General features: G+C 44.7%; 1 protein-coding gene across 1 annotated transcript in view; it reads left to right on the top strand.

The window, feature by feature from the left end:
• The first annotated feature begins 10,190 nt into the window (after nucleotides 1–10,190).
• JCAD (junctional cadherin 5 associated) overlaps nucleotides 10,191–21,555 on the top strand; it is a 63,237-nt gene continuing 51,872 nt past the window's right edge. Inside the window, exon 1 of the mRNA XM_074900058.1 lies at nucleotides 10,191–10,299. The gene's annotated coding sequence lies outside the window, so the exon portion shown is untranslated. The remainder of the gene's footprint in view (nucleotides 10,300–21,555) is intronic.

Here is a 21,555-nt window from a genome sequence, read left to right as displayed (position 1 = left end):
AGTTTGATGCCAAATTCTGTGAACTTGGTTTTCACCAATGATTTTGAGCAGGCATTGGTGAGACCACCAACACCAGGTATATCACCTGAATTATTCTGCTGTGAAGAGTCAGGTGAATCAGGCACAAGTCAAGAGTTGCTCTCTGAGTCATCAATCTGACAGTGACCCACAGAGTGTCTTAAAGCCAGCAATTAAACCTCTCATGTTTGTGTTTCTTTATCTATAAAATGGAGTAAATGAAGTATTTCACTCAATGAGCCTGAACCTCATGTTTTTGTGACATATTGAAAAGCAGTGTTCTGATTAATCTCATTTCTACAGATGCATAGGATATGAGGATAAACAAAATGCTTTCATCTTTGGTTTCCTAAATTCAGAAATAATTTTTATCTTCAGATTGATGCAGGCAACACTATGTTGCCTTTCTTTAGGAGGCATGAAGGGGCAATAAAAAGTAAGTTGGGACTCTGAGTGTGTAGTTCATGCAATTTTTTCTCTGCCATTTTGCTTAGCAGTTAAGTCTCAATGGAAAGAAAAGAAGTGGGTTTGATTTCAGGCAGCTTGGTTTCCATGGGACTTTGAGTTATCGATCAGTTAACATCATTACCACAACAGCTGATGTGGACTTGCGACATTCACATTCATGGCACCTCCTGCGTTTGCTAACGCACAGATTTTTGCTGTCTTAATATATTGACGCTGGCTGTGGTTCATTGTTAAGGCTCCTCCTGGAATAATTTCCTTGTGAAAGCTACGCCAACCTCCAGTGCATAAATAGCATGTCACTGCAGCGCATCATGAGGACTAGATCCTGTTGGATATTTTCCAGCTGAATGTTTTTCCCATTTAGCAATGCCAGTTGGTCAAAATGGGAATGTTCTGTAGGAATATGTTGATTTTGACAGACTGCAGCAGCCAGGAGAGTTAAAACACATCAGTTTTGCCACCAGGGCTCTGGCTACAAAGCCCCTCCGCACCCCAGGGCCCCAGATCTCCACAGCAGCTCAGGCAGTTGCAAGGCTGTGAACAGGAGCTGATTTTGCCTAAGGGCCCCTCTGGGCAACCCTCCTAGGGGATCTGGGTCCATGCAGGCAAACCAGGCAGGCACCTCTGCTTCCTCACAGCAGAGCTTTCCTAAGCTTTTTCATATCTCATGAGTTCCAGAATGGAAGATTATTTTTCTGTCCTGACCCAAATAAGAATCCTTAAAGATAACCTGTTTATAAACCTTCTGTTGTTCTGTAATACCAACACACAGAGATGTATTGGGAATAATCGCTGGTTAGCTGTTTTGCTTCTGAGTATTGATAACAAGTGTAACTATATCTCTTTCAAACAAAGAGGTAAACAAAAAGGAAAAAAAAAATATAATGAGATCAAGGAGACAAACATGACCAATAATGAAAAAATATTGTGTGGGCCTGAATTTTGGCAGCCTCCTTGCCCTGTGGCTCTCAGGCCCCAGCTGGCTCACAGCTGGGCAGGGGAGCCACCAGGCAGCAGTGGGGCACAGCAGTCTGGCTTTGTGCCCAGAGACCCAGTTGTGCTCTGAGAAAAAACTGCATATGATATCTCACTGATTTCCTTGTGTGGCTGTGGACAGAGAATAGTGTTTCCTTTCGTCCCATCTGCAAATGAGGATCAGGATGCTAGCTAGGGCTGCTGCCAACCCTGCTGTGACAACGTCACATCTTCTGGAGCCTGGCCTGATTAATTTAACTTGAGCTGCCAAGTAGTTCTCAGAGGGTAAGAGCTTCAAACTGCTCCTGTCCTAAACAGATTTGAAGAGATTCACTATAATCTAAAGACTCCATGTCCAGGCCACTCCCTGCCCAGCACAGTCTGACATTGCTTTTTTGTAGAGCTCTGAAATACATTGCAAAGGGGGTGGTAAGGAGAGAGACCTACAAGTTTTGTTACTTAAAGTATATCAAAATCAGCTTCAACCTCAGGACCATCTGTATGAGGGGGTAATGCATGCAGCTAAGATATTTGCACCCTGGTTTTGCTCAAGTAAATGTTCCCACTCCTGTCTTCATAAACCCTTTGGTGGGAAATTTCTCTGCATCTCTATCAGGGTCCAGGAGTCCTCCCTGACCACATCTTGAATGGTGATTAAGCACTGAAAATTTTCACTGCAACAGCAGTGTGGTGGCAAGAACAGGAGTGCGGCTCCCATGCTGTATGGAAACACGTAATGTAGATGTAGTTGCTAATCTTTTTGCAATGTTTTCTTCATACTGAACTGACCAGTGCCCAGAAGAAGACTTGTGGCCTCCTGTGAGTTTTCTGACTTGCTGTGGGCAGGTGGAAATGGCTGGCCATGAGGCAGGCTGGCCCTGACTCCATCAGCAGCTGCTTCATTATAAGCTCCCCAGCAGCTAGTGCAGGCACATCCACAGCACGGTCTGCAGGGCAGGCAGAGCTGCACTCAGAGCAGTCTTTGGCCCATAAAGTGCAAAATAACTTGGTTTTAGAAGGAGCCACTGGCACTTAGAGCTTTCTACAAGGCACTCAATATTTGAAAAATATCACCCTGTCAGCCCTGCAAGTTGTGTCTGTGAAGGATGGAGTTGGAAGCTCATCTGCCAGCCTTTGTGTTATTCTTAATTTTACCATTCTTTCCTGTAATTTTTGGTGGGAGAGGTTGCTGTGAGCCCTTTGATCATAGTGTAAATTTGAGTCTGATTATCAGTTCTGATAATTGCCAAAAATATCCTTGTTTTTCTCCATCACCTCTAAATGTTTGTGCACTGCCAGTGAGTGACCCACATTGACAGTGTGAAGCTTGATTTTCTGAAATATGAACAGGTAGGAATGAGTTTTGATCTGCTAGGGGCAGTGCATAATTTGAGTACAACTACTTTTGTAGCTTTGCTTGTGAGTAAGTTTTCATAGCTTGAAGGAACAGTTTTAGCGTCTGAGAAATCCTGTGCTAAAGAGTAGTTTCAGAAAAAAGCCCAAGCAGAATTACTGCAGCCATAAAACTGAGGAAGGTTCAGTTTGCTGGGACCTTAAGCTCAGTTTCTTTATACTTCCTGAGAAATCCTGGTGTTTTTCTCCTTCTGATGCTCACTCTAGACAGAGCACGCTCACCCTTATTCATCATTGTCATTAAAAACATGAAGAGGATTTACCCTGCCCTCCTCAGAAAATGTGCCTTCTAATCCTCCAAGTGTACAAAGCAGAAATAAGTCCCAAACACCCAGGATCTTACAAGAGAAAACAGATTAAAGTGCATCAAAGGGGTATCTAACATGATGCTTTGTTTCCCTTTTTAAGTATCCTTTGTCTGTGCAGTTTGATTCCTGTTACCAACGGTGTATATTTGTGTAACAGGGGCAGGCAGGTGTGTGTCAGAGGTTCATGCCCTGCTGTGCTGGAGAGGTTGGGACACCTCATGTGAGAGAGGTCTCATCAATAAGAGCTCATATTTGGAATAGAAAAGCCAGACAAAGGGCTCCAAGGAAAGATGGTTTCTTTCAACATGCAGATGGGAATGGAGGCAGAGAGGTGTGGGGATAGAGTTTCTTAAGAACTTGGGGCTGTCAAGCACAAACAGGTTTTCAGAAGAGCTGAGCTCCCATTCAGTAAATAAAATAATGGGCTAATTCTTCCAAAGAACTCTGGTCAACAGGAAATGATCTCTTCTGGGGATCATGCCTTATAAAGTTATTGTAATGACTTGGCTTTAGTGCCAAGTGTATGAAAATCTATCACAAAGTGACTTGCCAAAGTGGTACAGGGAGTCTGCAATATGTCTGGGGATCAAAACCTGGTCTCTGAGACTAAGTACATTATTCAGGCCCCTTACTTGTCTAGAAAGCGCAAGATTTGTCCTTGGCTTAGCTGTCTTGCTTTAAACAAAAAAAAAAAAGAGGCTCAAAGCACATCTTGCAATGTGCTGGGTAGTTTTAGGGAAGGACCTGATGAGGATATGTCCTCAGGGCTGGTATGACTGTGAAGAGGTAGAGACAGCCCCACATTGTCCTGCCTGCCCTGAGAAGTGCAAAGGGCTTTGGGGATGAGTAGGATCTTAGGTCTTCCATGGACACTTAATAATTTTTGAACAAATTCCTCCAAGGCTGCTAGGCATGATGAAGGCTTGGAGGATGAATGTCTATGAGCAGGTTGGTGAAACATCTTTCCCCAAGTCTTATAATATCATATGCAGGATAACTTTTCTTGCAAAAAAAGAAAGGCAAAACTTAAACGCTGCTCTGCAAGCAGTGCAAGGGGTAAGCCTTGGTGTGGTGCCACCCTTTCTGTTTCTTATCCGTGATCTACCTTTTTATTCAGTAGGATCTCTAGCTCAGCATTTCCTTCAGACAGCCTTTCACACTGCAGCCTGGAAAGCCATTTGGCTAATTGTAACAGAAATAATTACAGGTAAGTGGCTGAAGGCAAGGCATGAGAACAGAGGCTTTCTTAGAGATGCATTTTGCAGTTCTGGATGCATTAAATAGGCTTACTGTCCTCCCAGCTGCCTGGATGCCTCCTGCCTTGCTGAAATTGTCAAGAATCGTCACATGAAAATATCCAAGGAGCCACAGAGGCCACAGGACAGAACTCTAATTCACATCAGACCCACCCTAAGTAACTTTCATTAGCAGCAGTTAGTCCTTTTCCTGGAGGAGCAGCTGTGAGCCAGACCCGCTCCCTTCCCAGGGGCTGGCTCTCTATTTTGCTTTCATGGCATAGAGTTACAAGCCGTAACCACCACCAGACAGCAGGACTGTGATGGCACCTTCCACTAACGTGGCTCATTTCACTGTCTGTGAACAGGAGGGACCTGCCGGCGGTCCCTGGGGTCCTGCAATCAGAGGTGTGAGAGAAAAGAGGAACCACTGTTACTACCTAACAAGAACCATCACACACTTTGCCTGAATATCAACATTTTCTTGAGTTCAGCAAAGAGCTCTGCTAACTCTATTTTCCTCATTAGCCTCTAATTCCAGGACCTCTGAGGTTCCTGCTCCAAAACCCCAGCTTCCTTTCCTCTCACCCTGCTGTTTCTCCATTTTCTCCACAATGTGCCCTGACCCCTCCAGCTGAACACGGACCTCTGTTATTTACTCCCATGTCGTTGAATGCACCCTCTAAACCAGGGACTTCATCCTGCCACCTTGCAGCTGGACAAGTTGGTCCGAAAGAAGTCTGTGGGCTGTAGAGAGCATTACTGTGACCATACTTTCCTTTTAAGTCACCAGAAGTGCTACACACTGACCTCCTGAGGCACACCATGCTCTTGTGCTACTTGTTCACACTTTTGTTATTTAAAGGACAGCTTGGCAACATGTTGCTCCAAGTCTGGATTAATAATCAGCATCCTAAATATACCTGCCGTCATTGTGGGCACAATGGCACAGTCCATGCAGACATGAGCTATCACTGCTGTGGGAAAGCATACAGCCCTTGCTGGTGTGGTGGGTTGACCCTGGCTGGACACCAGGTGCCCATCAAAGCTTCTCTGTTGCTCCCCTTCTCAACTGGAGAAAATAAAACAAAAGGCTTTGTGGGTCAAGATAAGGACAAGGAGAGATCACTGCCTTGTCCCAAGGCAGCCCTGGACACTGCCACTGAACCCTTCCTTGGACAACTGTGAGGTACCCCAGGCTTGAAGGTGACCACAGCTTTCCTTATAGCATGTGAGCACAGCAGGTCACCTCCACTGAAGTCCCAGTAGGTCCTTGGTTCATGCCTTGTCCCTGGTTATTCCGTCATTTAATCTTTTGCTCCTCTGCAGAGTGCTGCAATTCCCTGAGATTCACCACCGCAGGGTAAGAAGAGCCTGCACTATTACAGTTATTTTATATTATACTTTAGGTTTTGCCTGGTACTCATATACTAACATTCAGTGCAACATCAGAGGTTTCCACCATGTGAAATGAAGTTGATTGTTGGGGCAGTGGTAAGCTGTGAAAATTAAACCTTCCTCCACAAGTACTCATTCGAGAAGGAGTTTGATTTAAATTTGTTCATCATGACAGAGCCGTGGCAAAGCCTGCAGGACCTGGCTGCGGTGGTCAGCCCACCCCATCATGTCCCTGCTCTTGCTCAGCAGACCTAGGTCTTCTGGGACCAGTCCATGTCCCCTGGACCTGCCACCTCCTGTGGATGCCTGGGCCTGCCTGCATTGATCAGTCTCCCACATAACCCTGAACAGAGGTCAGAGTCCTAATGCCACTAACTGGGAGATGCTTCTTGCTGGGTTAGGTGCAACTTCCTCATGGCAGGGGCAAGACTGGCGGGTTTGGAGAGGGGAAACAATGCCTATGTAAGGTCAGTGGCTGCCAGTGCCACTCCTGTGCCAACCAACAGGGCCTGGATCAACCAAACTGGGTGCACACCTACTTTATCTTGTAACTGAGAGCTGCACATGCTTGATTTAAAGCGAAACTTATTGATGGAAATCCCTGGGTTAATTTACAATTAACTGTAAGCTTATTTGGTTTTAGCTCATCACATTGGTTGTTGTTTTATGTTCACCAATGCATGCGATTGACATAATTTTGGAAATAAATAGAACAGAAACAAGCACTGCAATCCAAAAAGGAAATAATTCAAGATGCATCAGCTTAAGTTCACTTTTTTTCTTGGATTTTTTTTTTGGTTTTTACAGATAGCACAATTTTGTGTCTTATGGTACTTGATATCAGGAGGGGCTGGTTCAGAACTTCAGTTCCTGGAGTACTTTGATTAAAGAAAACATTTGCTTTCTTTTACAACAGAAGTAAGTACCAGATGTCAAAACTGCAGAGCAGAAGTGTGAAAATGTGGTTTGCTACCATTCCCAATGGGCAGTTTTCCCAAAAGCTTGTGTTTTCTAGATCGATCAATCATATGCTTTTGTGCAAATCCTAATGGAAGATCTTTTAACAGTGTGGACTGGCAATATCACTTTCAGAAGTGGTTCCGTAATTCAAAAGAAATAGAAACTTTTAATCTCTAATTCTCAGTTCATTTTATAAAAAAGGGAGATTCGCAATCCACAGAATACAAAATAGATGGGCAACTATTCAGGTTTCTTTAACATGTAATTTCCCATTGACAATGTCTATTATGATTTCTCCATTGTATTATCTCAGGAGGGGAAGCCACTGTGCAAGTTCTTGCTGCTGCAAAATTGTACTTCATTGTACAGTTCATTTTTATTCACATTTCCTTTCATTTGTTGCTCAATTCATCTAAGCACTGACTAAAATGCAAAACTGAATCCCTAAATAGTTCTAGCATGATCTGTATTTTATTCTGCAGGGTTTAGTGGAAGGTGGGGAAGCGCCACCGCTTACAGACCTCAGCCCAGTGTGATTACAGTGCAGAAATATCCAGCATCACACAGAGGGTGCTGAAAGGGATTGTTCCTCTCAAAGAGTGGGAATAATTTGTTGCTGTTTACACTTGGGAAACAGCCATTCCAGCTAAGATCTGTAATGTTAGGGTTGGATGAAGAGAGAAAGAGCTCTAGGAAACTATGTGGAGCTGACTTTGTTTTGGAGGCAGCAGGCACATTTGTGGTTTGCTCTGCAGCAGGAGGACATGTCAGGCAGGGAGCAGGTCTGGGCTGCCTCAAGGCACAAAAGGAAAATAACAAACTTCAGTAGTCAGGTGTTCGACTTCTAAATGCTGACTGCTGCGTCAGAGCCTAGATCCAGCAAAGGTTTCAGACAGAATGATATGGCTTTTTGTTAAAAAATATGAGCTTGAAGGAACCTGTTTGTGAATTTGGGTTCAATTTGTTGGCTTGTCTAGGAAACGAACACTAAACCCATCCCTCTGTTACTACTTTTCTCTGCATCCCAAAGAAACAGCAGCAATGTGGAATGCTGAAATGTCTTGCCTTGACATTTTAGAAATACAGTTCTTCATGTACTTTATGTTTGTTTTTAGAGTGCTGTTTCTTTGTAAATTGAGTACAGTCTGACCTAAGAGATAAACTAGAAAAAACAAACGAAGCGTTAGGATCAAATGCTTTCGCTTAATTAAAAATTATTTTTGCTTTCTTCCCTCCCACTTTTTTTTTTTTAGTGTCTCTGGAAAAAAAGACTCTTTTCAGGTCAACCTGCAGAGCAGCTTCTGCTGGCTTCCCTCCTGCTGTTTCCTATCAAGACAGGTAAGCAAAAATGAAATATATAGCCCTCTGAAGCACAGAAACTTCCTTTGTGCACGCAAAGATCCTCCATCCAGATGGAGCAGGGAGCACAAAAAAAGGAGATGGGTTATTTTCTTCCTAAAGTCCTCTCTGGCAGCTTGCAAAGATGGTGCACAGGTCTGGTGCCAGTCATACCAGTATCTCTGCAAACTGGGAGACCTCTTCCAGATGGAGCCTCCCTCAAGAGGGGTCTAGCAACACCTGCCTCTGCTCCAGAAGCATTTCTCATGATTGGTTTCCTTGTGGGGTCCCATGCAAGGATAAGGTAGAACCTGTAGCTGTGAAACATCAGTGGAGTTGATCTTATAGCAATGACAAAGAAAGCCAGCTGGGGTGGAGCAAGCTGCGCAACTGGTGGAAGAAGTTGGTTGATGGGCCAAAGGCATGTTGATGGGAGGTTTGGGGACATTTTGCTTCTAGCTCAGGTGCATATCCCTGCCCATGGCACAGATGCTTTGGGATCCCAGTGGCACAGATACTTGGGATCCCAGTTGCCTACCCTGCAAAAACGCAAGCTCAGGTGAGCCAGGCTGAGCCAAGCATCAGGCGGAGCTCAGACAGCTCAGCCTGTGCTCTGGGAAGCAGTCTGAGCTCTCTGGAGACGCCAGTCCCAGTCTGCTCTGGGAACCCACAGACTGAGCTGGGTGACAGGTTCTTAACCACTGCTGGTCATTAAAGGTACCAGACCTGTACATCAGAGTGAGCTCACCTGCAGCCAGAGGTACCCGGCTGACCCACAAGGTGACATGCTGTGCTCCCAGCCAGCACCCCAGGAGCAGGGTGCTGGCTGTGTTGTCCCAGCTGGCTGCCAGCTCCTGCTGATGGCAAGGAGCCAGCTGAGCTGCTGCTGGATGCGCCTCTGCCTCCCTCCTGCCCAGCACAGACAGCGCTGCTATCCCTCATGCCAGCGTGGGAGGTCTGCCCACAGTTTTCAGATGGGTTGATTACATCTGCAAAGCACTTGGGAATGCTTTGGGATGAAAAGTGTTATGTAAGTGTAAGATGATGTTATTTATAGAGTCGGGTTTTATTAAAAATGGAATTAAACTTGTGTTCCTGAAGCCTCTGCCATCAAAGCCAAATTGGAATTTGTCCCTGTTCCTCTAGTGTTTTGCATCCAAATTGTTTTCCTCAGTTCAGCCCAAAGTTTAAGAATGTGTTTTATTTACAAATCGTACCTCTCAGAAAGTTAATAGATCTCTTTTCCATCAGCTGTGAGGTGGCTCTGGAAGCCTGGACTGTAGCCATGCTTTGCAACCACAGCAGCTGTGGTACCAAAGTGTCACAAACCAGGAAATGAAGGAGAGTTTGAGCTGGATTAAACAACAAAAACCCCAAACCAGTGTCCTGGGCACAATACTTGCCTGCATTTAACAATCTCCATAGCAATCCATGAGCTGCAGGGAGGGTATCCAGCTCACACCCCTGAGATGGCACTCGTTCCGCAGGCTTAAGTCTGTGCTGCTGCAGAACTCAGACCTTGTGGCCTTTTAAAATCTTGCTTTATTACCTTAAAGAGCTTTATTTGTTCTTTTAAAATGTTAGATTCAAATCCTTCATGTCTATACTTTTTACAAGCCATGAAAACTCAAATTGCAGGGATGCCTGCCGAAACCCATGCTAACAGGTGTTAGGAATATTGTTTTACGAGGTACAGCACCTTACATAGGTTGGTCTGCGCAGTTCATCTGCTGCCCCTCACTTGTTGTAATATCTAGCATGAAATTCCACACATGCCTTTTATTTAAGAAAGAACACAAAAGTATGTTATCTTATTCCTCTGGAATTTTCCACAGTTATTTAGCATGTTAGTTTAAGCATAATTGGTTAGTGGGTTCTTGAAATTTATATCTTAGCAGTACTTATTTACATCAGGCTTAAAGTAGTTCATTTCAGTTGAGGTAAATGTGAAGCATTAGATTGCAAACGTACCTAATCCATCTCTCCTCCCCCATGACTAGAAATCCTGTGGTTAAAATAACACAGTCTGTATTCAGAGCACAAACTTAGAGCTGCTAGTGGGAGCAGGCTTGGGATTTAGACAACTGTCAGCAGATGAGTCTGTTCAACGGTCTTTCTCGGGTTTGTTTTTCATCCTACTTCTGATCCATGAGAGGAAACCAGGCTCTATCCTCTGGGCATACAAGGTAAAGATTTTCTCCATTCTGTATATGGTTGCATGTGCTTGTAAAGGAGCATATAAATGTGATTGCAAAAATGCTGTTTCAGATGTGATTGTAAAAATGCTGTTGCCTATAGAGCATTTGGTAAATGGCTTCACAGTCTTTAACTGTTAATCTGTTTTTGTGGATATGTCCATATGACAGCGAAATGATGAAATGATAATCTTGCACAGAGAAGTAAGCAGCAGCAATTCTCCATCACGTTAGAGAGGTTGAGCATGTAAGAAATAACAAATCGAAGTGCTATTGCAATCAAGCCAGATTAAAGCAAAACTGGCATTTTGTTGACTGTCAGGTATAGTCCCTCCTGGGTTTGTCCAGCTACCGTAATCCCCATGTGGGAGGCTGAGGTTGAGGCTGTGCCGGAGGACGGCACTGACTGTTTACAGAGTGTATGCTAATGCTGTTCCAGCGTGACTCTTACAGTAAGAGCAGAGCAGTGCTTTCAGAAGTGTTTGGATGAGGCGTGCCAGGTAATTAACTGCCTTTATTTGCTCTTTATGCTTTCCAAGTCACAGGGGATGTAGGAAAGCATCATCTTTTCCTTGAATCCTTATTTTAGTTGAAATCCAGGAAACAAGCATAATGCCATAGAACTGTACTCCCAGTGCCAAAGTCTGTTAATTCTCCCAGCCCCAACGTTCTTGCTTTTTCCCATGCTCTGATTCACAGGGGATCCCAAGTACCAAATCAGTCCTCCTGCAGCATGGTGTTCATATACAGTGGGTCATGCTGCTGAATGATAGAGAAACACCATTACGCAGGTTTTTGCTTAATTTAAAAAAATGCTGCCCCTCCCTGTCCAGAGGCATGGGGCAGTGTGTGTGTTGGGGGGGCACTTATACTCTCCCTCTGTCAAGGTAGCACTAAACAAGCACTGCTTCAGGTGCTACCTTGCCAGTGCTGGAGAAAGCCTTGTCTCTCACTCAGAGATGCTCCCTTTCCTCTTCTCTTCTTTCCACCCCCCTTCCCTGAGTGAGATAGGATGGTTTCACAGTGTTCTGCCTGCAATAACTGACCTCCCCTGGTATCCACTGTCCCACAGCTTTGTATCCCCGGTAGCACGCACTCCACTCCTCTGCTCCTCCAGAGAAAAGAGGAGAACCCTACTTGGCACGCTGGGTCCCTTTCAGCAGAGAGCTGCCCCACTGTGGGGAAGCCTCTTGGCTGGCAAAGGTGCCCTCATCCCTTGAGCCAACAATGTTGCTTTGTCCTGGAGGAAGAAATGCAGCTTTATCCCTTGGGTGCCCAGTGCAGGGAGGGGCAAGCAGGGCTATAAGGAATACAAACACACAGTTTTTCATGATGCTCATGTACAGCACGCTGTGGCAGAGAGGCAGCTCAGAGGAGAGAGAATATGTGCAGAACAAAGAAATGCGGTCAGGCAGCAACTATAAAATTTCAATATAGAAAGTGGAGCTGATGTCATTTTAATGTCCAAACAGTGCCAAGAATCCTAAGCTCTGTATCAAGATTCAGTGCAAATCCCCCACATACTCACAATTTGTTCTTGTGGAAAAATGAACTTTTATGGAAAATATGCATGGGAACCTGCCAGAGGAGTGTGTTGCTTTATTTCTTTTATTAATTTTGAATACATTAGTTCAGAGAGCAATCCCATTTTAGCATCAGCTGCCTCTATCCAAGAAGCTGAAGCTTAAATGCAAATACTGGAGGTGAGGGAAAAGTGGGGTTTTTGTACGACCAGTTGTTAGATGGGAAGAGCTGTTTGAGTAGGAAGGCGTGTGGGAAGACTTAGTGGAATGACTGAATTAAGATTTTTTTTTTTTACTGGTGACATATCTGAATCATGATAAGACACATTTGAATGGAACAGAATCATCAGTTAATATAACTTTGAATGCATCAAAGGTGGGACTGCATGCAGCTCCTATGATTAAAGCTACTCATATATGTCCTGCTATAAGACCACATATATATATATATATATATATATGGCTTATAACTTTGCCAAACTTCAACTATTTAGACTGAGTTCTTCCAACTTGATTGTCTGCCTTGGGCTCAGTTCTTTCCTGGAAAATATCAGCCAAAACTGTTCAGCCATTTCCAAGAATGAGCATAGGGAAAAAGACACTATTGTCCAACTGGAAAAAAAAGAAAGGAAGAAACATGAGGGGGGAACCTGGTGATCCTTTCCTTGGATAGTTCTTAACCCTCTGTACTTTGGAGTAGAGATCTGAAATTTGGCAGCTTTGTGTTAGGACTGCGACTTCTTTTTTTTTTACTTTGTAAATCTCCTCCAATTTGTCTTAGTGACAGCTTTTGAAGGGAAAAAATAGCAACTTATTAGGGATTTGCTAGGGCCTAGTAGTCAAAATCTGCTGAGATTCCTTCCCACATGAGTGAGCTCAGCCCATCATCGCAGCAGCTGCCAGTGCCAACCCCAATACCTCTGTGTTCCCAATTGGTGCTACCAAGTTCCTGCTGCTCCTGCTGCCTCCATGCAGCTCTGCAGGGACTGGGCTACCTGTCAACAGCCATCCCCAGCTCCAGGAGGAGGATGAAGCTGGGCTCTCCCTGTAATGCTGCTCAGGGCAGAAGGATTGGGCAATGGAAAGGCAGGCAGGGAACAATACTCTTGATACCTTCCTGTTACAGCCAGGAGGAAGCCAGGGACCAGAGGGACACTGGGCAAAGGGAAGAATCAATACTGGCATGCTACAGCTGAAGGATGGCAAGTGACTGGGATGGGGAGTACCTGGTTCAGGTGAGGAGTCAGGGAAATATGTGTCAGGATGTGAGCCATAGGGAGAGTCTGGACATGCCAGAGCCTGACGTGAAACCTGAGCTGCCCCATCCATGGTCCCTTTCTGGGAATGTGAGTGCTGCCTTGCAGAACTGGCTTCATTCCCGCTCTCCCTGCAGGGTCTTTTGTGCTGGGTCTTGCTGAGGCTTTTCCCAGTCTTCAGTCAGTAGCTGTGGAGTGTGCCTCCCCTGTCTGCACATACCGTAAGACCCTGGTACTGAATGTCCACTCTTGGGATGGGAGTTGATGGGAGCTCTTCCTTGAGCGTGACCAGTGACACCTGATGCTGAACACTCTTGCACAGCCCCAGCCACGTGTGTTGGTCACCTACCGGTCTCAGCTCATGACTGTGAAGCACTGGGCTGTGGGACCCATAAAGCCTTCAAGGGTGGATGTGGACATGGGTCTTGCTGCAGAGAAGGCCACAGTAGTGCAGGACAGCTAGGAAGCCAGACCGCTGATAAAATGATGGATGATGCAATCAAGCTGGTTGCTTGCACACTGTCTCTTCCCTCTGTTTCCAGTTTGTTCAAGCAGCTAAAGCACCTCCACACTTCTGACAGTGGTACCAGAGCTCAGAGACACTTGTGAAGCACCCAGACATTACAGGGAGGTATGCCACTGAAATTTTCCCAATGTTGGGAAAATCAGTCATTTTTATTCAGAGTAAAAACTTGTGTAGGAAATGCAGCCTAGGACCACACTGAACAATAAAGAAAAACCCAAATTTTATATAACATATTCTGCAGTGAAGACAGTCCATCCTGTACCATGGGATAAGCCGAGACCTCTGGCAAAATACTGTGAGATCATCTAATTAACAAGTGTATCATAACATATAGCACAAGGGAGGCCTAATTCTGGCAACTCTTGCCTCATGGGTTTTTCAGTCTTAACAGTATTCTTGCAGCCTATTTTTGTATGCAATACATATGCAACATTTGCAGACAGATGGTGAAATGTCAGGGTTTCCATTTTGCCACTTGATGTGATTTCCACATTGAAAGGTAGGGAGCTGCAGTCTGCTTGTTTCCACTCCTGCTGGAGTGACAGGGAGAGGTGGTTTCCTTCACTTTTTTTATGGCTGTGGGTTATGGAGCATCCTGTACAACCTCTGCTTCTACAAAACCAGACAGTGAAGTTTCATTATCTTCATCAGCTCCTGGGAGTCCCATACACACCCTAGAACTCAGCTGTATGAGACAGTGTAGAAACAAAGACCAGAAGAACGGGAGTTGACAATGTGAGAAGACCAGAGCTGCCTACAGACAGCTTCTGAGAGAGGAAGGAGTTCTAAGAAGCTGTGAGATGGTGTTGGCCAGCCCGGCAGGCAATGCTTGCTGCAAACCAATGGATTTGCTTTTGTCAAGGATGTCACAAGAAGGAGTTTTAAGAAGGGGTTTGCAAGACAACTGAAACAGAAAAGGAAAAGGAGTGGTGGGTGCTTACGGGCTTCTGCTCCAAATGTCACAGAAGAAAACAAAAAAGTGCTTGTCTGGACACTGTGGCAAACAGTGTCCTAAACTTTGGTGCCAGATTAGAGTGGACGGGTGGAGTGGGGAATGACAGTCAAAGGACTGGAGTTGCTTATTGGGGCTGTCCTCGTGGAAGTTGTCACAAAATAAATAAATCCATGAAGCTGTTGCTGTTACAACTTTGATGTGATGAATACACGTGGGGAGCAACATCATGAATGAAGCAGTCAGGTCGGTGCATAAGGTTTCTTGCACAGTTCTGAAAGGGCTGCCACCTCCTAATCTGCAACCCTGGCTGGTCCAGGCAGCTCCTTTCACTGCACACAGACTAGGGAAAGCATGAGGTCACCTCATGGGTGCTAACCCAAAACCTTCATTGTTTGATGCATTGCTTGAACTACTTGAGACTCAGACACTGCTCCTATCCCACCTCGATTCTCAGCTAGCTACTGGCTATATCCCATAATGCTCTTCCGACAGTTTTGGTCTGAATTAAACCAGTATGTGTGACATAACTAGTTCAACAATCACAACACTGTGTCTTGGGAGTTAGCCTTTACTGGAAACTAAAGTACATGCAGTTAATTCTGCAGTTCCTCAATGAACAAAATGGGCCCTTTGTGTAATTCCTATTTCTCATTTGTTTCCAAATAGTCATGAATCATGAACTATTTTGTCTCGGAAAGTAATGCTTTTTTTCCTAATGATTGCTTTGACCTACTGTGCAGACCTTGGTGTCTCCACAGATTGTGTGGGCCAGGTCTTCTGTTCTGAGCCATGTCAGCGTCTTGGGTTTCTGAAGGTGGTTGCACAGTAACATTGAGGTTCCCAGATACTGTGGCTGGAGAGAACCAAATTGATCCCAGCCCTGAGAGAAGCCTGCTACCTTCCTGCAGTTGCAACCCAGATATAAATTTGTCTTCATGTTATTCGTCTGTCCAGTGATGTGGGATAGGGTGAAACATAAAATAAATTTATTCATGAATGGATGCACAGATTTCGTCTCCTACAAAGATACAGACGCTACTTTTGTAGCAACCATCTTGATAATCCAAACAGTGTTCTCCTATATAAATCATGTCCTGCTTCATACAGGGAATCTGCCATGTCTTCAGATGCATCCATGAAATTTGTGTCACCTGGACTGTGTGAACTTTACAGAATTCTCCAATTTCAGGGACACTTTAGATAAGTGATTTATTTGGTGCTCTGTTGGCTTGTGACTTAAATTCAGAAGGGGAGTGAATATGCAGTTATATCAGAAAAGAAAAACTCATTTCTGATACTGCAAAGGTCTTTCGTTTTTCAAAAGGAGACTAGGCCATAGTGAGGAAGATGAGCATTTTAGCCTTTTGCACTGGTGAAGACCATTTGGGGAACTCCTACCCAGACATAAAATCATGTTTCCCACCCTGTGGCAAGTATCGTGGGTTCCCTGAAGTCCTTTTCTATCAATTAATTTATAACACTGTTGTGAATCCCATAGTCCAAAACTATGTACGGGATTTATGACACATATGGGTTCCTAATAACCCCAAGTTCACTGCTTACAGTCTTTTAGCATGTTTTCAGCAGTGAATTCCTGTTGTTTTTTCTTCTGTTCTGCTACTGCCGATTAGATGTTTATGCTCTTGGCATTTTCTACCTGGAGGCCAGAAAGCATCTCCATGTATCAAACCTCTGACAGTGCATTGCGTTGAGCTTTGGATGCGCCAAGCTCATGGCACAAGGTGACTCCAGATCTGTAGTCACAGAGCACAATAAACTCTCACCTGAGTTTCCATCCCTGAGCCTCAGCCTAATCAAACAGGCTTTTAAAGTGAACACATGTTGCATTGTGCAGCCCCCTAGTATCAAGGCTGTGATTGTGTGTCAAAGACCAGCCAACACATGTGATGGATCATGCATGACCAGCCATACCCACCTTTGTCCCCTTCTCCTCAGGCACACAGTCCTGCTGCTGCATGTTGGGCCACTAGCCACCAGGCAGGCTATCACCTGTGGGGCTAGACCCTGCACTTACCTCTATGCCCAGCCATCTCGTCATAAAAAAACACCAACGGTCTTGCAGAATGGCTTTCTTGCACAGCACATCCACTGCTGGACTGCCAGGATTTGTACCTCTGCTGCACTTTGGCACAAGGTAGAAATGGTGTTGTTCATAATGGTTTGCTTTGGCCTCTTGCACATATGTAATCAAACGCTGCTGCTTTCCACATGCTACAGCTCTCTGTGTTTAAATTTAGAGGAATCTCCCTTAAATATTTATTTAAACAATAACATCTCTTGAGCTCTTTATAAACTGTTGTATAAGATTGCCTTTCATAAAAGACCCCAAACTTTTTTTAAAATTTATTTGAACTGCTTTCCCGCCTGACTGCCATGCTGTGGGCCAGCAATTCTTTCTGCTGGAGTTACAGATCCCACAGCTCAGAAATCCAGTGCCTGCTCCACATGTCTTAAGACACCCAGACCTCAAATTTTGTCAGCAGCTCCCGAAGTTGAAAGGCAGAGTTTCAACGGTTATATAGTTTCTGTCCGGGGAACAAAGCAACCCCATAACTTCCAGGAATAGGCTCCTTTCAGATGCAGGAAAGCTGCTGTGAGAGCTGTCTCTCCCTACCAGTATGTATACACAATGGCTGAGTTTGGAAACACAGGGATGACAACTCTCTGCAGCTCTTGCTGGATGGTGGGGGTGGAGGCTGATGATTCCTTTCAATAGTATTTGAGTTATAACTTCAGAACCTGCAGTTCAGGGCATTTTCTGAGCAAAGGACCTTCAAGACACATAAAACACGCTCTATACTATTCAGTTGGAATCCACAAATCTAAGAAGGACTCACCATCCAAAATAAAAAGATTTTTTTTATTGGACATAAAAGAGAGGATTCAAACTCTTCACTTATCAGGCCATTTGTTGTATTTAATTTTAGCTAAATCTGGACTTTCACCAAAGTATTGGTTCTAGTAATGTTAAATCTGTTTAAAAGTTTTCCCAGAATTATCAGTGTTTAAGAATAAGTGGAAAAGAGCTACAGTTCTAATTCCACATTCTTCCAGCATCTTGATGAATCAGATATTGGCAAGATCTCCATAGTCAGCATGGATTTGGGTAGAAATTGGATTACTCACCAGCTAAAGTAAGTGCAAAGGAGATAATTCATTATGCCATTCCTTAGTTGTAATTGAGGCTCATCTCCCTGTTCTAGGCTCTGTGTGGGTTTAATCACGAGAGCTAAACAGAGGAGAAGTACCAGAGCTTCTCTGAATCATTTTTATTCTTGTCCCAGTTCTTTATCGTTAGTTACATCAAGGCATATTTCCATGGAGACTGAGAGTGGTGTCATCAGCTTGCTGTCCCTTGGGTCCTCCTGAAACCTCCACTTGCTTTGCTAAGTGCAGTGAGTCTCTGAAGGGTCCCTTAGGACAAAGAGGCAGGCTGCATTTTGCTCAAGATATTTCTTGTTCTGAGTGAAAATTTCAACAGACTAAAGGAAAAGATATGTCCTTTCAAGAGCAAATGATATTGGTGAAGCTGGGGGATCGATTAGCCTTTTCTGGTGGCTGAGGATGATTGCAGAAACAGTTTTGAACATCAGGAGGGCATTGAGTATTACTTTTCTCCCATGGTGAATGCCATATGTGGAAAGTCTGCCTCAGACATCCTTCTCCTTTTTCCAGTCTGAACTGGAAAGACCTTCTTCTACTTCTCTCTCCATCAGACAAGGCCATTGTTAGTAACATGGATGTAGTCTCAGAGTTCAATGATTTCAAATCAATACTTCATTACTTTGCTCTGTTCAGAGGAAGCACATTTTCTCTGTGTGGGTATGTGGAGACTTCATCCAGCTTGCATCCACCCAGCCATTTTGTGTCAGTGTTAGGGTCAATTCCCTCCTTTTAATTTCCTCCTGTTCTTTATTCACAGCATCTGCTGTAGACCTTTGACAGTGAATGTGTCTGAAAGAGTATTTCCAGAATAAAGTTCCTATTTTTTTTTTTTTATTATTTCTTGCCTGTACTAGTCGATCTGAGCAGATGTTTGGTAGGAAGAAAGGGCTTTTTCTTCCTCTCCTTCCAAGCTTTTGCCCTTCAGCAGTAGCTCTTGCATAGCTTCTGCATTGCACATGGCTGCACTGGGCCCAGTGTTTCCATTTCATGGGAAATTCTGAGAGTCATACCCTTGTCTTTGTACACAATCAGGATAAAAGTCAAATTTCAGAAAATCTGACAGAGCTGCATGGTACTGAAAATCTTGTTTCAGACATGTCCAGGTCACCTAATTCCAGAAACAAAACATTTTGATGTTTCAGAACTGAAAAAACTTCTTTCCTGTTTGAACTGAACCAAAATCTCTGACTTCCTCTCAGTCTGACATTAGTCCATGCCCTCTCTTTCCTGCTCTGGTGTCCTATGGGGGCTTGTGCTTACCTACACCCAGCTGGCTCACCAGCTGGGCTTCATGCACCCATGAGCCACAGCATTCACAGTTCTGTGTGGCTCCACTGGAGGTGGGAACACATCTTCCACCAAGGGACAGTCTTTTCTCGTGATCCTGCACTCCTGTAATGGAAGGTCTGCAACCAAAAAAAGGACTTTGGTGGTGTGACCCAAAGTACTGCAGCAGAAATCCCATCCCTGGAAGCCCTTGGAAACCTGAGGTAAGACACTGAAAAATGCAAGACTGAGGAAACCCACCTGTGTATCATGACCTGAAGCTGTGCCAGAAGAAGCAAGCCCATTCATTTCACTCTACTCTTCCTGGAGATGGAGCTGCCTCCTGGACACAGTGACACTCACCTCCCAACCTCCACCCTCCTAGATGTGAAGAAGGAGCTTGAAGTGCAATGCCCCACATCTGTGCTGGCTGTCCTACCCACAAAACTAGCCACTTCCTCCTGCCCAGTAAGTGCTGGAGGGCTGTGGCCAGCATAGGCATGGGCCAAGAGCAGAGCTGGGCACTGTGACCGCTGTACTGAGCACTCCGATGTTTGCATGGCTAAGATCTGCTCAAAGAAGCATTGGTTTAATATGGCCATGCTTGTGTGGCTTTATGAGCACTGAAACAGCGTGAGTCCAAATGATTAACTGTTGTTATTTATTAGGTACAATACTGCCCAGTCCTGGGGCCGAACTCTCCAAACCAAAGCCCAGTATATCAGTCAGTCCTGCCTCCAAACGGCACCCAGCATCAATCATGACACTGTAAATTGTTTACACAAAACTGCAGACTACATAACCTATTAAATAACTCTCATGTCATTCAGATAAGTAAATATTCCAAACAACTGTGAACACCATGGCAAGCTCCAACTGTCCAGACCAGCTCCAAGTGGATCCAAGTGAACAGAGGACCAGATTTGCCTTGTCTTTGATGACCCTGCTCCAAAGCGGGTTGAGAAGGGATCTGAAAACAAGCCTCCCTAAGGGAGACTAATGAAGTCTTAAATATGCTGAACTTTCTGTAGAGATAACAGGAGGAAGAAAACAATGGAAAGTGTTTGCAAAGAAACTATCTTCCTGATGCTGTAAATTTGAACTTATGGGAGTCAAAGCCTCCCCCTCCTTCTCCACATCCTTCTTGCTTAACCCAGACAAATGAGACGGATGCCAGCAAACTATGGAGTGTTCACTCCTTAGGCCATAGCTAGAGATCGAAGTGGTGGGTCTCTCACACTGTTGGTGAAATGGATGGTGGCAGCACCTTTACACAACCGCCTCGCAGTGCAGGCAGCAGTCCCACAGGCTTTGCGTGTGAGGAGGGGAAAGGCGTTGGCATCGACTCCCACACCTCGAACTGCCTGCCCGTGGTAAGTTACCGCGCTTTTGAAAACACACCATCTTGCAGCTAACTGCTTCTGACACATTCAGCTCTCTGTTTGGCTTAGGATGTTGTTTTATGAGATATTTCTTTCCAATCATTTCCAACAATTATTTGGGATCTTTTTCCTTTTGAGTTCACTGAGTTGTACCAATTCACCTCCTTTTCAAAAGGGATCGTGTTACAGGCAGGAATGCAGAGTTGAAAGGACCTGAGCCTTTGCAACAGGAATTTGTTTTGGAAGCAAGCGAGTTGGAAGGAGAGGAAACAGGCAGCCCACCAAGGGCTTCAGCAGGATTATCCCACCCTTTCAGCAAGCCATAGCCGGGGAAACCCGTGGGCTGGGGCTGACCCTGCTTCCAGGGGAGGCAGGCACAGACAGACCACTCTTACCAGTTTTATACAGCACAGGATCTTGTCCTGTTGTTGAAACATCATCTGAAAAATCCCCTTGGGCACAGACCTCACTAATGTGATAGCCACCATGAGTGTTGGAAACCTCCACACGGGTGCAGCTGGCATTGGGTCGCTGGGGTGCTGAGGAGGGCAGTCCTCCATGCAGAGCCCCATCGAAGGCCATATTAAAAAGTTCATTATCAGCTGAAGAGTCATTGACTTGAGGCTAACCTGATGCTGAGTCATTGGCTAAACAGCATGTTTGGTGTTTACTCATTTGGTACCTGACTGGGACCTCCTTTCATGCAATTCCTTTAATAAGATTTTAATTTTTTGTCTTTTGAGTTAATTCGAAACCTCCTGTTGCTGCTGCATCTGAGTGGTTTTCTTAAAATATATGTTTCCGTGCACTGTGTGCACTACTTATTTAATGTCAGAGACTTGTGTGAGGCTGTCCATGTTTGCAAGAAGGCAGGGTTTTCATCCCAGGACTAGATCAAATACTGCCAAGACAGCACAGTAGAGACATAAATAAAGCATAGGTTGTAGAGACAAACTGTCAGTGGTTCTCATATCTGTTCATGTTTGTGTGCAGCCATACTTACTGGTACTCCTGCCTCAATGTTTTCAATATAAACTGATGACTGATTGAGAAAACACGTTTAAAAAAAGAGTAATTTCTTATTGTGGTAGCACAAGTGGGTAGACACAGAGGGGAGATGGGAAAAGGGTGCGGAAGTACCATTGACCCAGTG

This window comes from Athene noctua, chromosome 2 (genome assembly GCF_965140245.1).
Source record: "Athene noctua chromosome 2, bAthNoc1.hap1.1, whole genome shotgun sequence".
Lineage (NCBI taxonomy): Eukaryota > Metazoa > Chordata > Aves > Strigiformes > Strigidae > Athene > Athene noctua.
The sequence above is the reverse complement of the archived record's forward strand: the minus strand, read 5'-3'. Positions and strand labels throughout refer to the sequence as shown.